Below are 17127 nucleotides of genomic sequence, written 5' to 3'. Positions count from 1 at the left end.
ATGGTGCTCACTGTCAATAATCCCTCCTCCCACAGTCTATCATGAAAGCTGATCCTGTTCTGCCTACCCCTCCAGTCAAGATGTTCTCCCTTCACAGTCCTTAGCCCCACCTCTACAGACACTGCTGCATTGCCACCTGCCTCAATTTGCCTTGACTCTCTCACTCCTTTTGACAGTGACTCCCATGCTGCTTTAAAATCTCCCTTGCACCTTCCTCAATGAGACTGTATTTTATGTCTACAGTCCATTCTGATGGTTCCATTCTCGTACATACTCGCGTTACAAGAAAATCGCACAATTTAAACAGATGGGGTTGGACACACATTATAACCAGTATAGGTATAAACAACAGTCTAAATTCATTAATTGTGTTAAAGCCAATTTGCATTGAAGAAATGTGCCTTATAGCAGAACAGGCTGTTTGTAAAACCAAAATTCCCAAATGGTGATAATATATTACAAACCTTTAGCACATCAATCCCAAAGTTTAAAATGAAAAGATATCCTGAAGAGGCATTTTTGATTTCATCAAACATTTTCTTATCAATATTTTTATCTTATTTTGACAAGCACAATATATTTACATTAAAATCATAGGATTTTCAAACAATCATATTCTACACAAAGTAATGTTGATTATGACAATTGTTTTCTTTTATATAGAGTCATAGAGTTATAGAGATGTACAGCATGGAAACAGACCCTTCAGTCCAACCTGTCCATGCTGACCAGATATCCCAACCCAATCTAGTCCCACCTGCCAGCACCCGGCCCATATCCCTCCAAACCCTTCCTATTCATATACCCATCCAAATGCCTCTTACATGTTGCAATTGTTCCAGCCTCCACCACTTCCTCTGGCAGCTCATTCCAATGTTCTTGGTAAAGTGTTTGCTATAATACCGTCTTTTCATGTAACATGAATGTTTTCATAAATTATATAGTTTTGATGTTAGACACCAATGAAACAGTCTTCAATTCTTATTATAGAATCTCTCTAAAGACTGGATTATGGCCCATATAAATAAGCTTCCGAAGAGTTGTTGGAAATGTATATTTCAAATGTCTGCGGAGGTATGAACACAGTCAGTCTCTCATTCTCCAGCATAGAATATTTCTGTTGATCCACATTTAATCTCTTGAAAAAATAAAACTGACTGAATGTTTGATCCCCATCTCTGCTTCCTGACCTAATAGTATATGAACACTGCCTTTGCTGACTTCTACAATCAGTTTAAATTGATTCTTAATTTAGATAATTCTTAGTTTAAATGCTGTTAAAATTGATATGGTAGTCAGCCCAACTTTAAAGTTGTCAAAGGTATCCTGATATTCTTTCATCCATTCAAATTCCTTGACATTCCTCAATAGCTTTTATCCAAAATTAATACTTTTCCCATCCCTGTATTTTCTATTCTTAAAATTTCTTTGTTGGTTTCCATATAACCATTTCCCTACATGTGAAATATCATTGGTATCCAGCAGAACTGTTGCTTCTCGAATTTTTTTGATGGTTAGCAGTCATTTAAATAAATCTTCAGGATTACTGGAATACTATTTCAGAATTCTTCCATAACCTTGCTTTCTTTCATGTTCTCAAAACTTTTCTCTAAGTTTAGTGATCTATCTCATAACATTTCTTTTTATCTTGCATGTTTTACAAGTTCTTTCTATAAATTCAGGTCAGAAGTCACATGAAACCAGATTATAGTCCAAAAAGTTTATTTAAAATTGCAAGCTTTCAGAGCACTGCTCCTTCGTCACATGAAGTCTATAAATTTAAGCATGAAATGTGGACTTGTAGTTAAATCAAATCCCTCTTTATAATCAGAATTATCGTCTGAGGTGTTTCCTTTTCTTTCTTCATCTAATCTAAGCTTTTCTTTCTCAATATCATGTTGTCTGAGTTCTCTCTCTTTTGTGGTGTTCTAGCTCTTTAAATTTAATTTCTTTTTGATTTTCTTTCTCCTCACTTTCCAATTTCAGTTTTCTTAAATCCAGCTCTCTTTTCTTTTCTTCTTTTCCCTTTCCATTGTTTTTCTCCTTTAATTTTTAATCAGTTTTCATTTCTAATTCAGCATTTTTAAAAGTTTTGAACTGAATCCTTATGAGATTCTGCTTTTATTAATACTTTCAATTTAGCTGCTAATTCCTTCAACGTATCCCTTAGTCATAGATTTCAAATAACCTTGAAAAGGAGTATTGGGGTTAGGCAGGCCTGTGGGGTAATCTGATCAACCATGATATTACTGAATGGTGGAGCAAGTTTGAGGAGCTGAGAAGTCATCTCTTGCTCCCAATTCATGTATTCATGTGTATCGTCTCATGCGCCACTAGCATTGATGAATTTTACCCTCCCCCCACCTCAAGGACATCAACTGAAATGTAGCCTAAAAGACTGCTTGTGTCAGTCAAGTTTAGAAGCCTCAGAAGCTGAAAATACAGCCGATGAAGCATAACTAAGAGATTGAAAATATTAGCATCTTGCTAACTATTCAAACTATACATGCAACAATAAACTTAGAAATTATTTCAAATTAATTTAATTGTATTCTGTTAAATAAAATTATTTAGGGGTATATTTTAATTATGTGAAGTGAATTGGTATATTTTGAAAATCATTATTTACATCATGCATTGTATACCACAACAATTGCAAATATGAATAGTAACAAGTGCAATGGAAAATACTTCAATCTTCAACAAATGAGCTAATCTCTAATTTCATTCAAAAATATGGATTACTGTGTTGTATTCAAGTCCTTAGATGTAGGCTAAGAGCCAAACTTAGCTTGGCTGTTTCTAAATCCAATTGTCATCAGAGGGGAAGTACATAAAGAAAATTTTGCTCAACCAAAATGCTGCCCCTTGACCAGACTCATTACCCAATACAAAGTCTAGTATGGCCCCTTCCCTAGTTAGACTATCTACATACTGTTTCAAGAAACAGATCCTGCCCCATTTTAGCCCCTGGCACTAAGGGAGTCCTAGACAATATTGGAGATGTTAAAAATCATCCACTCCAACAACCCTGTTGTTTTTACATTGAGTTATAGAGTCATCAGTTTCCATGATCTGCCTACAAATCTGCTTCTCTAACTCAATCACTCCACATGTTGATCTGTGCTCTCGGTCCTGAACTCCTGGCCATATTAATTTAAACTGTCCTGACTGGCATTAGCAAATCTCCCTGCAAGGACATTGGTTCCCCTCCAGTTTAGGTGCAGCCCATCCTTCTTGTACAAGTCCCTCTTATCCTGGAAAAGACACCAATGATCCAGATATCTGAAGCCCTCTCTCCCACACCAGCTCTTTAGCCATGTATTCAACTTTGTTATCTTCCTAGTTCTGGCCTCATTAACATGTCGCACAGGCACTAATCCTGGGGAGATTACAATCCTAGAGATCCTGCTTTTCAACTCACTACATAACTCCCTAAATTCCCTTTGCAGAACTTCATCTCTCATCTGCCAATGTCCTCATGACCAATTTGAACCACAGCCTCTGGTTGCTCAAATTCCTTGTTCAGATTGTCTTTGCTGCTCAGAAACATTCTTGACCCTGGCACCAGGGAAGCAACACACCATCCTGCAGCCAGCTTGCAGCCACATAAACATCTGTCTGCGTTCCTGAATATAGAGTCCCCTATCACTTCAATCCTCCCTGCTGTACAACAGAACTAATCATGGTGCCACTGATCTGGATGCTGCTTTTGCTTTCTCCTCAAAAGTGATCTCCTTCTTCAACAATAGTACATTTCATCAAGAGGGGAATTGTCCAGGAACTCCAGTGCTTCCTGCCTGCCCCTCCTGGCAGTCACTCATCTATCTAGCTGAACCTTTGGCAATTTTCTTAAACCTTCTTTGTGTAAAACTTTCTGCCTCCTGCATTGTCTTCAAAGAATCCAGTTGTTGTTTCAACTGATCCATACAGTCTGAGAGGACACACTTCCTGCAAATATAGTTGTCAGGGACATTTGACTTCTCCTTGATCTCACACATCTCACAGGGTGAGCTTCACTCCACTAAGTGCAATTACTTCCCCTCTAGTAACTATTGGATTAAAAGAAAAGGAAAAGACTTTACCTTCATTCTGCTCGCCCTCCTCATTGAAGCCCGATGCTTACAAAAGTCCACATTTTGACATTAACAGCAGCACTTTGAACTCATTGCTGAGACTCTGTTTTTTTCTAAGCAACACCAAACCTTCTCACAGCTTCCTTCTCCCTTCCTCTCATTCTTTACTTTTTTTTTCATTTGGGGAATGTCTCTTTGTCCTGTCCATCGTTATTTTTGACATGAGAACTGCAAGTCACCATTCTTAATTTTATTACACTTCTTTAAGGTGTCCTTTTAAAGTTAAGTACTTACATGGTTAACCCCAAATGCTTGAATTAATTTGAGGTATTTAATTGATTTAATATTTAAGATTAAAACCCATGTTGTTTCAAATTATGTAAGATAGAGTATTTTCATACTCTAATATGCAAGTTAACATTGTAATTATTACAGCCATCTAAATTGCAATAAACACATAATGTTCAAGTTTATTTCAGCATCTCAGTGTACCTACAATTATAAAATGTGGCAAGGTTTTCTAGGTGCACTATATCACTCTACTGAAATCCTAGTAACAACAAAGAAGTAAAACAAAATTCAATGAAGTATGAAACAACAAAATTCTCCTGATAGTTGATTGAATTACACAATAGTGCATGCCTTTAAAGAAAATGTTACTGTTCAATGTAGTTTCTTTTCAAATGGATGAACAAATATCTTCTTTTTTTGCAGGTTTGTTCCTGAATGCCAAATCTTCATTTTTGATACGGTACTTTGCTGCTACGTAGTCAATTGAGTGTCTGTCCTCTCATTTTCAAGTAAACACCAATATTTCAATAGTACACAAACTTTAATATTGTTACGTGCTTTCTTTAAATGAAAATAATTCAAACATTGATTTTCTTATTTTCAAATTTTGTAACGATTCTAAACAATATGAATGTGTATATAACCCAAGCAAAAAGCACTGTTGTGTCTTTAAATTTTATTGAAATAATGCACCCTCTTGTGGAAAGCAAGCAATTTGACATGGTTTTGATCTTACTGGGTCTTTTAACCAGGGATTAGCTTTTGAATATTTTCTCATATTCTAAATTTTTGCATTCTACAATTCCAACCATTTATATAATCCTGTTTTTATAGCGATTTAACAAGAGATTAATTTCAAGTTGAAGTTCATGGAACTGAAAGCAATTTATTGACCTATGTGGAAGAATGGCTTAGTGACAGAAACAGAGGTTGTGGATACGAGCATTCCACATGGAAGGAAGTAGTTCATACTATCCCACATGGATCTGTGCAAGACCTCAACTACTCAGTATTTATGAATTGAGTTGATAACACAACACCTTGCTGATGACACATATATGGGTGGCATTGTAAATAATGTCGATGGGAGCATGTAATTACAAAGAGACATTGATAGATTATGTGAATGGATAGACTATAGTATTTCTATTTATGTTAAATATTAGAATATTTATTTGGATAGACCTGTTTATTTGTTAGGAATGAAAAGCTAAGAACAGTTGAGGTTCAGAGGGATTTTGGCATCTTGGTATACATCACTTCAGTGTAATAGCCAAGTACAAATAAAAGGCTAATTGAATGTTTGTTTTTGTAACTACTGGTTAAAGGAAAGACACTTGATTTGCAGCCATAGGACACCCTGAATTATTAACAATTACGAGTGTTTTATAAAATATAGTTTTGAACACTTAGAGAGAGTTTGCTAGCCTTGGAATACATTCACCAGATTGTTAGCTCCTACTGTGATATTCAGGATTTCTCAGTCAGGAGGACATCATCTAGAGTTCATCAGAGCCATCACATTACTTTATTATTCCTTCAAATAATTTTACCATATTGTACCGACCAAACATAAGACATCAGTCTGATAGGATATTTTTGATTGATTTGCTATGATTAAATTCCAGTGGTCTGACCCCACTTGGACATTAGACCTTTTGATGTAGACGATGAAGTCAATGTAAAGGGTTTGGATGGCCACAGGGCTACTATCTAAAATACTCTGCATTCTGAGGAACCCTTCCAATGAAGGAAGAGAATGTGATGAATACATTACATCTTAACAAATGACTAATTTGACAATCCTCACTGACGGTAGCTGGAATGGATTTAACACAAGCAGTGAGCTTGATACCAAAGGGAAGAGGTTGTCTGTAGGTCAGCTTTGAAGTGATCTTGTTTACCCTCTTTCCAAGCTCATCTTGTCTCTGGGACCCACCTCCTATTCAATCCTGTTCCCATCTGCTGATGACACCTAACTTGCCCTTCTCTTGCCTATGTTTGCCAAAACTGTAAATTGTTCTCCTTCTCTTCTTTAAGTCTATCGTCATCATCCCTTTCCTCAAAAATATAGCCTTGACTTCAGCATCCTTGCAAATTCTTCTCTACGTTATTAAAAGTGTTTCACTTCTCAAGTCTACTATTTCATGGAACTCCCTGTATGAATTCCTCCAAATAGGTGACCCCACCCTCCCCTACCTCATGACAAGGACAGGGCAGCACAGTGGTTCAATGGTTAGCACTGCTGTCTCACAGTGCCAGGGACCCAGGTTTGATTCCAGTCTTGGGCCACTGTCTGTGTAGAGTTTGCACATTCTCCCCATGTCTGCGTGGGATTTCTCCGAGTGCTTCGGTTTCCTCCCACAATCCAAAGATGTGCGGGTTAGATGAATTGGCCATGCTAAATTGCCCATAGTGTTAGATTCATTAGTCGGGGGTAAATGTCGGGGAATGAGTCTGGATGGGTTACTCTTTGGAGGGCCGGTGTGGACTTGGAGGGTCAAATGGCCTGTTCCCACACTGTAGGTACTCTGTAGGTAATCTAGTCTAAAGAGCTGTTAGTAAAGACTCAAAGGATGAACTTTCTTTCCTCGACCAGCCTTGGATGCTGTAGATCATGCTATCTTCCTCCAATCCCTCTTCATTCACCTCTGATTGCATGAACTACTCTCACCTGATTCCATGCTTGTGTAACTAATCATAGTTAGAGAAACACTTGCAATGAATTTTCTTCCTGCTCCGACACTAGTGACCCCTGAGGACTGGTCCCTCTCTCATTTCTTAACTAAATGCTGTCCATCTGTGACATTCACATTAATTTTTACATGTACACTTATGGCAGCCAACTTCGCCTCACTACCAAATCTGCAAATTCTTTCAAATCCTTCATTGTTGTTAAGTTATCAGACTGCTTATAACCAACATCAAAAAGTGTGGTGCTGGAAAGCCACAACACCTGAGGAGCAGGAGACTCAACATTTCCAGGGTGTACAAGGTACATGGATAGGGAACTGGCTGGGCAGCAGGAGACAGAGAGTAGTAGTGAATGGGAGTCTCTCAAAATGGAGAACTGCGACCAGTGGTGTTCCACAGGGATCCGTGCTGGGACCACTGTTGTCTGTGCTATTCATAAATAATCTGGAGCAAGTTATAGGTGGTCTGATTAGCAAGTTTTTAGACAATACTAAGATCGGTGGAGTAGCAGATAGTGAAGAGAACTGTCAGAGAATGCAGCAGAATATAGATAGATTAGACAGTTGGGCAGAGAAATGGCAAATGAAGTTCAATCCGGGCAAATGCGGAATGATGCATTTTGGAAGATACAATTCAAGAGCAAACTATACTGTATATTGTAAAACCCTGGAGAAGATTAATGTACAGATGGAACTGGCTGTTCAGGTCCATTGTATCCTGAAGGTGGCAACACACATTGATGCTTCCCTTAATTGGATGGAGTATTGAGTACAACAGTTGGCAGGTCATGTTACAGTTGCATACGACTTTGGTTCAGCCACATTTGGAATACTGAGTATAGTTCTGGTCACCACATTACCAAAAGGATGTGGATGCTTTGGAGTGGGTGCAGAGGAGGTTCACCAGGATGTTGCCTGGTATGGAAGGCACTAGCTATGAAGAGAGGTTGAGTAGATTAGGATTATTTTCATTAGAAAGACAGAGGCTGAGGGGAGACCTGATTTAGGTCTACCAAATCATGAGAGGTCTATGACAGGGTGGATATCAAGAAGCATTTTCCCCAGAGTGGGGGACTCAATTACTAGTGGTCATGAGTTCAAGGTGAAGTTTAAGGGAGATATGCGTGGAAAGTTCTTTACCCAGAGGATGGTGAGTGCCTGGAAAAAAACGCTAATAGAGGTAGAGGTAGAGGCTAATAGAGGTAGAGGCGAGCTCAATAGCGTCATTTAAGATACATCTAGACAGGTACATGAATAGGCAGGGAGTAGAGGGATACAGATCCTTAGAAAATAGGTGACAGGTTTAGATCGAGGATCTGGATCGGTCCAGGCTTGGAGGGCTGAAGGGCATGTTCCTGTGCTGTAATTTTCTTTGTTCTTTGTTCTATCACATCAAGAGTAATGGACACAGTAGATGAGGTGTTCGAATGTGCAGGAAAAACTCTGCCGAATGTGAAAAGATCTTTTGGGGCATTGGATGGAAGTGGGCGGAGTGGTGTGGGGCAGGTTTTACATCTGTTGCGACAGCAAGGGAAGATGTCGGGTGTGGAGTGCGGGTTGGTGGGCATGGACCTAACAAGGGAGTCACGGAGGGAATGGTCGCTGTGGAAGGCAGCTGTGATTGGAAGTGTGTCCAGAAAATTTAAAAGCATTACTGATGCTTCCAGTGGTGGTACCACTGGTGATATGTCTATTTGCCAGTGTGAACTGGCTCAATGCATCTGCATTTGTTATTTGGCCTCCTGGACGGTGTTCCAACTTGTAATTATATGCACATAATATTAAGCCCACAATTAATTTTGGCCTAAAGCTATGGGTGGCACTGCTTTGTCCTCTTCAAGCAGACCTAACAGGATTTGTGATCCGTTGTTATGACAAATGGACAACCAGCAAGGTTTTGTTGGAACCTTCTGACTCCAAACATGACCACTGAACCATTCTTCTTTATCTGGGCATGTTTATGCTCTGCATTAGCCAAAGTCCTGGATGTATACACTATTGGGCATTCCTCTCCATTGGGCCACCAATGAACTAATGCTGTGCTGATACCATATGGAGTGTCAAGACCAGATCTCCCTTGGGGTCATAGTGTAGCAACACCTTAGAGGATGATAGCTTCCCTGAAAGTTATAGCTTGACTATGCAATCTTTTCCAGGGCTGATCCTTATTTAGGGTTGATGCAAAGGTGCTAGGATGGAGGGCAGGTTATGCATGAACTTTTCATAATAATTCACCGAATGGAAAAACCTAAGCTGCAGCACAGACGTGGGAGCTGGTGCATCTTTGATCACCCTCAGTTTATTTTCCAATGGGTATAACCCGATCTTGTCGACTCTGTAATACCAAGTACATCACTTGGGGTGCCTGGAACATGTGCTTTCCTTTCTAAGGCGCATGCCTGCCTGTGGGAAATGTCCTCTAAGCGCTCCTATCGGTCTTCCCTAATTGCAGCATGTCATCTAGATAACTGGCAATCTGAGATAGACCTTTTAAAATGTTCTCCAATATCTGCTGAAAAATTGCACAATACCCCAGATGACAGTCTCATATATTGGTATAAAGCCTTATGGGTATTAATTGTAGCATACTTCTGAGAATCCTCAGCTAACCACAGTTGCAAATAAGTATGGCTCATGTCCAACTTTGTGAAAAACCAGTCCCCACCCACCAGCTTTGTATATAAATCCTCTATGCAAGGGATCTGATATTTATCCAAAATGTGGCTTACAGTCCTCTCCAAGGCGAACCGACCCGTCAGGTTTCACAACTAGTATGCTTGGTGTTGCCCATTCAGCAAACTGATTCCCTTGCTTTCCAGCCTTCAGATGTCTGCCTTTACTTTTGCCCATAAGGCAAATGGCACTGAGCAGGCCTTGCAGAATTATGAAATTGCTTCCTGGTCAACATACAAAGTGACCTTGACTTCTTTGATCGCCTCTGGACCTTTCTGAAAATTGTCTGGGTATTTAATTCGGACTTCACTCAGGGATCCATTTTCTAATTGAAAACTGTTGAGCTAATCTAAGTGAAACTTTCTCAACCAATTTTGCCCCATCAAGCTTGGGCATGATCCTTTTGCCACAATCAGTGGTAACTGAACCAGCTGCTTCTCGTGAGAGACTGGAACCAAAGTTGTATCTTTAATCTTTAAAGATCCCCCCTGAATATGTTCCCTGGCTGTGTAAACTTAAGGGTTGGAATGCAGAGTGAATTTTGTTAAAGACTGGCTCTGCAATCACTGATTCAGCTGCACAGGTATCGACCTCAATTAGAACCAAATGACCATTTAATGAAAGGCTTATTTTGATCGGTTCTAATTTGGATATTGCTAAGCAATTTAATTGTTCCAAACCAGATGTAGGTGGAATTTCCAAGGTGTGCACTCTTCTAGATACCAGCCTATGAGTTCTTTTACTCAATTTAAGTCTAATAGGACTCTTTTGCTGTCTCATTTCTACACAATGGCAGCAACTACACTGGCCTGCTCACCTGGATCCTGAAGAAAGTTTTAACAGTTTGGCTGAGGCTTGGCTTTGTTTTGGGGTTTTGCTGTGGGCTGACCTAGAGTCCCTCTGTTCAAGATATGCCCTGCGTGAGGCTCTGAGTTTACCTACACTTAAGTGGTGTTCCTCAAGCTCAGTCAAACTGGCGACAGTGTCCACTTCCATCAGAATACCCTGCAACTTGTATTCTGTACTTGCTGCTTGTAGTGCTGCTTGAAGTCTAGTTGGGCTTCAGCTAGTAGTTACTTTTGCATGGTTACATTGTTAATCTCACATACCAAATGGTCTGTCAACATCTCATTAAGGTTTAAACCAAATTTGCTGCCTAAACTGTCAAAAATCTAGTCAAAAATCCTGATATGGATTCCTCTGGTTCTCAAATGATCGAGTACAACCAATAGTTTCTCAGAATTAGAGGATGCTTTGGGTCACAACATTCCTTAAACTAAATCTGTCAATTCTTGAAGGGTTTTAGTATCTGGAAACTCAGGGAAAACAAGGCACCAAATAACTGAAAAAACTGCAGATCCATGAACTCTCAGGAAAATTACTCATTGCTTTCTGTCTGCCCAATGTCATTTGCCTGGAAAAATGTAATACATTCCTTCCACATTCTGCACCCAGTCTTCAACAGCAGGATCAAACATGTCAAGCTTCATAAATAACAGCATGATGCCAGAAATGCTTACCCCAACTGAATGACAACTATTACGAGCGAACTTCTTCAGCAGCATGTTTTACTCACGCCACCACTGAAATAACACCACAGAGGCCGGTATCCCATCACCAAGTCACCCTTTATTTAGACTGGAAAGTTCTTGACAGTGATCTAGCTTCCCTGAGAGCCAGCTTTCAGAGTGAACAGGATGTTTGTCACTCCTATTTTCATCTGTCAGCCAGGGCTCCCTGATTGGACTTGATGAACAGCCCAGTCAGGGAACTCTTACTTGGCTGACCTTGTTTCAATCACTGCATTTTGCTTTACAATGCCCTGGTGAAGCCTGTTGTGTGTTTTGATAGAAGAGACGTGCTACAAATATAAGTTGCTGTTTAATGATTACCCAGTTGCTGTGCCTCCTTTTAGTCAGTTTATTTGTGGCAAATGAGATCTAATTCTCGTAGGAACTCTTGAAAAGAGGGACTTAAAATGAAACTATTGACTAAATATTACATAGGTGTATTACATAGGATAGGAGCTAAATTGAATACCCTTGAGAAGGAATGTGAGATATGCGACACTCAATTAACACATGTTTACTGATTGAAATGCACGCAGCATTCAAACATTGCACAACCTGCTCATTCAAATGATTGTTGCATGTGACCACCTCTAGCTACACTATTCATTGCTGTCTGTATCAACAGGGCCCCCAAAATCATCTGGCCTCTAAATTGCAAAGAAAAGGGAGATGCATTGTGGCTGGAGCCACAGTGATTTGGAAACATGAAGATTGGCATATTATGGGAGAGCATGGACTCTGATGTTTGTGATTGCAGCTCTGAAGACAGGAGTGAAGGAGGTAAAAAGCTAGAGAGATGCTTTTATATTCTCAAGGGGCCAGGCAGCCAGACAGGCAGATACTCAAATACAGTTTTGGGAGCAAATAGCTGCAGATGAAGTAATACTTCAAAGGGATGTATAGTTCATCACAGCAGTCCAGCAATCTGTCCACCAATAGATTTGTATGATTGCTGGCATACCACCTCAGAGAGTGACAGTATTTCCATGGAGTATGAACCTTTTATCTTCTCTCAGCATCACAGTTTTTTGCTTGCACCCCTGTCATTCTGCCTGCCCCCTTGTGTTGTCTGTCAGCCAATGCAGACTGCTGTTGCCCATGTATAAATGGTGCTGTCCAGAGATGGACTTGTAAGCTTAGAACTGCTTAAAGTTGTCCATTAAGGACATTATCAGTCATCTTCTTTGAAAGCCAGAGCCTTCCACTAGCTGTTATGGGACGGGACTGTATTGGAGCACGAGGACCGGCAAAGGCACACAGAAGGATGACACCAAGAAAATGCCTGAGATTGATTTGCTTGCACTTGTATGCTGTAATTTGTGATTTAATGTATAAGTTTGGTTTGGAAGGTTTACTTTTGGCTTTCATTTTTGTATTTTGCTTATGATGACAACATGATGGTTTGTGATGGAGGAAAGACAAGATTTGGGAGTGTTAGTGAATGAGAATTGGGGAGTGTGTTTACTGGTGTCTCACTTAAGCATATACAGTCTCTAGATTGCTGCCTCCTTCCACTTATACTCATCTTTCATATTTTCCATTCTCTTATCCCTCCTCCTCCCTTTCCATGCAACATATCCAACTCTGCATGGCCTCTGCTCATTCTCCCAGTTATACTATATTCCAGGGGAAAGATATTTGTTTGGCATTGAGATTTTTGAAGACTCCTTTGCAGTCAAGGAAAACATTCTTTACTGCCTGTCATATCACTTCTCTAGACTATTGAATTTGAAAGAACTCTGCAAGGAAACAAACATTTGCTGAATCGCTGCAACAGCTAGGAAAAAAAATCAGTTAGCAACTCACCTGTATTTTTTATTGCTCTCTTTTATTGCACCAGTGAGTTGCAGACTAGAAGTTCCTTCCTCCTTCTGAACATGCAAGAGGAAGCACCAACCAAGGCCTTGGGCTATAAAATGGTAGTGCAATGTAATTTACATTGATTGGTAATTGATGTCATGATCTACCTTCTCTACGTACTGGACATTAGCTGTGCACGATTAATGCCCTCACCAATATGGAGTCATTTGGGATTTTCAGCAGTTGTGCGCAAAAGCACTAGCGCAACAATTTCATTTCCAAATGGTGCATATTGCTGGCTAATAATGAGAATTACCTCGTCCAAAATCATACCCTATATATTTTGTGATTCACTGACAGCAATGATATTACATTATCAAAGTAAATTATAGAACCAAGTACAATGTTACAAATGATGGATCAAATTTAAGTGAAACAGATGTATTTACAACAAAATAAAACTTTCTTCAGATTGTCTGTTTCTATATTATTGACAAAGCACACTACGATTTACGACATAACTCTTATTGATTATGCAGCTCAGATGTACTGATTGCTTATGACAGAAACAGGACAAATTAATAGAAATCAGTTGGTAAAAGAGTGGCTTAGTATTCATGTGCATCAGGGTCCTAGTTTTGCTTAAATTGGCAATTTCCATAATGAACTTCTTACGTAACATAGTATGTAATAAGTTTTATATTGTTAAAAACTAATGTTCCTATAATGAATTTTACATTGCAAGAGAGTCCACTAATCCTTTCCCTTTTGAAGGTCTTTGTTGCTCTATCCCTAATGAAATGCAACAATAGTAGAGATTGAACATTACACATATAGAGTCATAGAGTAATACAGTAATTCGGCCTAAGCTTATCCATGCTGACCATGGTGCTCACTCAGATGCCCATATTTAGTCCATATCCCTCTGAGCCCTTCCCATCGATATACTTATCCAAATGTTTTTTAAATGTCGCTATTGTATCTGCCTCAACCACTTTCTCTAGCAACCCATTCCATATACAGACCACTCTCTGTTTGAAGAAGTTGTCCGTCAGCTCCTTCTTAAATCTTTCTCCTCTTACTTTAAACATATGCCCTCTCGTTTTCTATTTATCATCCCTGGAAAAAAGATTATATGCATTCATCCTTTCTATGCCCCTCATGATTTTATGTACCTCACTAAGGTCGCCCCTCTTTTTCCTATGTTCCAAGGAATAAAGTCCTATCCTGGCCAACTTTTCCCTATAACTCAGGCCCAATAGTTCTAGCAACATTCTCATAAATCTTCTTTGCACTCTTTTCAGTTTAACAGTCTTTCGTATAACAGGATGACTAAAACTGTACACAATACTCCAGATGCAGCCTCACCAATGATTTATACAACTGTAACATAATGTCCCAAGTCCTATACTCAATGCCACGATCGATGAAGGCCAGCATGTTAAATGCCTTCTTCAGCACCCTGTCTACCTGTGAGGCCACTTTCAAAGAATTATGTACACGTACTCCTAGGTCCCTCTGTTCCACAACACTCTTCAGGACTTTACCATTCACTGTATAAATCCATTCCTGAAGAAGGGCTTATGCCCGAAACGTCGATTCTCCTGCTCCTTGGATGCTGCCTGACCTGCTGCGCTTTTCCAGCAACACATTTTCAGCACTGTATAAATCCTACCTTGGTTTGGCTTTCCAAAGAGCAATCACTCACTTAACTGTATTGAATTGCATTTGCCAATCCTTAGCTCACTTCACCATCGGATCAAGATCCCTCTGTAATTTTTGAGAACCTTCCTCACTACCAACGATACCTCCAATTTTTGTATCATCTGCAAACTTACTAATTATGTCTTGTACATTCACACCCAGACCATTTATGTAAATAGCAAATAACAAAGGTCCCAGCGCTGACCCCTGTGGCACACTACTAGTCACAGGACTCCAATTATCACCTTTTGCTTCCTACCATCAAGTCAATTTTGACTTCAATTAATTAGCTCTGTCTGGATCTCATGTGACTTTCATGATTAAATGTCCTTGTGGGATATTGTCAAAGGCCTTACTAAAGTCCATACAGAAAACATCCAATGCCCTCCCCTTATTGATCTGCTTGATTACCTCTTCGAAAAACTCTAAAAGATTTGTCAGACGTGACTTCCCACACATCTATCCCTAATCCAAAGACTACCCAAAGTCGAGAGTGTGGTGCTGGAAAACCACAGCAGGTCAGGAGAATTGATGTTTCAGGCATAAGCCCTTCATCAAGAATGAGGCTTTCTGAGGATATAAAACAGCAGAGGTCCTTTGCAGGTCTGGGAGAGTGTCACCCTGAGCTGAGGCAGGGCTGACTGTAGGGAGATAAGGTGACAGCGCATGGCTGCAAGTGTAGAGCAGAGGATCAGAAAGGAGAATGGTTCCTGAAGGTTTCAGATTTGTAATATGTACTGGCTGTTCTGTTGAGGTCAAAATTGTGTTGGTCTGAATTCTTAGTTTCGTAGGCAGGCACTGAGGAAGGAGATATGGCTGTGGTAGCGAGTCTGCTTCAGGATGTGGCTGAAAAGCTTCAGGGCAGAGGAGATTACCGGGGTGGGGGGGGAGGTGTTAGTGAGAGAGAGACTCACTGAGATCCTTATAGAGAGAGGAGGAGAACTTCTTCAAGGTAGGCATCCTTGGAAGAGGCTTCACAGTAGGGTTGAAATCAACTGGGAGAAAGTGAGGCCTGCAGATGCTGGAGATCAGAGTAGAGAGTGCAGTGCTGGAAAAGCACATCCAAGGAGCAGGAGAATCATCGTTTTGGGCATTAGTCCTTCATTCATTTTCTAGCACCACACTCGCGTCTCTGATCTCCAGCATCTGAAGTCCTCACTTGACTATCCAAATGTTGGTTGATCCTATCCCTCAGCATTCTCTCCAATAATTTGCCTACCACTGATTTCAGACTCATTGGCCTATAGTTTCCTGGTTTGTCTTTGCTGCTTTCCTAAACAATGGAACAACATTAGTCACTCTTTGTCTTCCGGAACTTCATCAGTGGCTAAAGAGGAAGCAAAAATCTCTGCAAGGACCTCTACAATTTCTTTCCTAGTCTCCCACAACATCCAAGGATGGAACTGATCAGGCTCAGGGGATTTATCCACCTTAATTGGCTTTCAGACTGCAAATACCACCTCTCTTGTAATATACGTGCGTCCAAAACATCCCCAATTGTTTCCCTTATGCATTATTGTGCATTTGTCTTTTCCACATAAATTCTTTTGTATTTCAGGGTATACAGAACTCCATATGAAATGTTCTAGCAACCTTTCTTCTATGCCATCAGCAGGCTCCTCTGATTCCTGCCTAAGGCCTTGAAATTCATCTCAGTAGATCCAATGATTTGATTTTGGCTTGAAATGTGCATTGACATTTTCAAAATTTTTGTGAGGCTTTCTACATCATCTTCACTCAGTTCTGAGTTAATTCACCCAATCCATAAAGGATGCAGCCAATCTTTTCCTCTTTGCTAGTGTATTTTAAAAAGCGACTGAACGTCAGTCTGCACTTCTGTTTTTGCTTCTCAAATGCTTATACAACATCATCAACCTCTCAAACAATCTGGAGTGGAAACATTTTGTAGGGGTGTCCATTTTATTTTTACATGAATCACTAAGCTTTCACCTCTCCCTCTGATGCTAATTCAGGTGGACTTTGCTTCTAATTCAGCAGTAATTTCTTTACAACATTTGGATTTTTTGCCCACAAACAGCCGCTATTACCATGTTATGTCTTCTAGTTCTCATATGTTAGAAACAAACATATTCAAAAATGCTAGGTCAGCATTGAATGTATTTCTTGTATCTCTTTGCATGCTCAGTCTTTGGACTGATATATTGTTTCTTTGAACATGAATGTGGCACCTCGGATAAATATTCTTATTATAATTAACTCTGAGCTCTTTATGAATTAAAAAATACTTTAGGTATTTTCTTTTTTGAGTTATCTGTTGTTTGATACTTGTATTACATGAATACCATCTGCCACTTTTCA

The sequence above is a fragment of the Chiloscyllium punctatum genome, chromosome 3 (genome assembly GCF_047496795.1).
Source record: "Chiloscyllium punctatum isolate Juve2018m chromosome 3, sChiPun1.3, whole genome shotgun sequence".
In the NCBI taxonomy this organism is placed as follows: Eukaryota; Metazoa; Chordata; class Chondrichthyes; order Orectolobiformes; family Hemiscylliidae; genus Chiloscyllium; species Chiloscyllium punctatum.
Note: the sequence above shows the minus strand (reverse complement) of the source record.